Raw genomic sequence first — 1,252 nt, forward strand, 5'->3', positions numbered from 1 at the left:
AATAAATGGGTTTACAAGATAAAACGTGATGGCAATGATCAAGTGGAGCGGTATCGTGCAAGATTGGTGGTGAAAGGATATGCTCAGAAAGAAGGAATAGACTTCAATAAGATATTTTTTCCGGTGGTACGACTTACGACAATCAGAGTAGTCTTGGCAATGTGTGCTATATTTGATCTTCACTTGGAGCAGTTAGACGTGAAAACTGCATTTCTTCATGGAAAGCTTGAAGAAGAAATTCATATGCTCCAACCAGAGTGTTTTGCTGAAACAGGCAAGGAGAACTTGGTTTGCAGGTTGAACAAATCTCTATACGGTCTCAAACAGGCGCCGAGGTGTTGGTATAAGAGATTTGATTCCTTCATAATTAGCCTTGGGTACAACAGACTCAGTTCAGACCATTGTACGTATTACAAGAGGTTTGAAGAAGATTTCATCATTTTGTTGTTGTACGTGGATGACATGTTGGTGATAGGCCCCAACAAAGATCGAGTCCAAGAATTGAAGGCACAGTTGGCTAGGGAGTTTGATATGAAGGACCTGGGACCAGCAAACAAGATTCTAGGGATGCAAATTTACCGAGACAGAAGTAAGAGGAAGATTTGGCTTTCTCAAAAGAATTATTTGAAGAAGATCTTGCGACGCTTCAACATGCAAGATTGTAAGCCAATTTCCACCCCACTTCCTATTAACTTCAAATTATCCTCAAGTATGTCTCCTAGCAATGAATCAGAGAGGATGGAGATGTCTCGAGTACCGTATGCATCAGCAGTGGGAAGTTTAATGTTTGCCATGATATGTACAAGACCAGACATTGCACAAGCAGTGGGAGCAGTTAGTCGATACATGGCAAATCCTGGTAGAGAGCATTGGAATACTATTAAGAGAATCTTGAGATACATCAAGAGTACCTCAAATGTTGCATTATGTTATGGAGGATCAGAATTTACTATCAGAGGATATGTTGATTCAGATTTTGCTGGTGACCTTGAGAAAAGGAAGTCCATTATAGGTTATGTGTTGATAATTGTAGGAGGAGCTATGAGCTGGGTTTCTAAACTTCAGACTGTTATAGCGTTATCCACAACAGAAGCTGAGTACATGGCAGCTACACAAGCTTGTAAAGAAGCAATATGGATTAAGAAACTTATGGAGGAGCTCGGGCACAAACAAAAGAAGATTCTTTTGTATTGTGATAGTCAAAGTGCATTGCATATTGCAAGGAATCCAACATTTCATTGAAGAACAAAAT

This window comes from Populus euphratica, unplaced genomic scaffold (assembly GCF_000495115.2).
Source record: "Populus euphratica unplaced genomic scaffold, PopEup_1.0 scaffold823.1, whole genome shotgun sequence".
NCBI lineage: Eukaryota > Viridiplantae > Streptophyta > Magnoliopsida > Malpighiales > Salicaceae > Populus > Populus euphratica.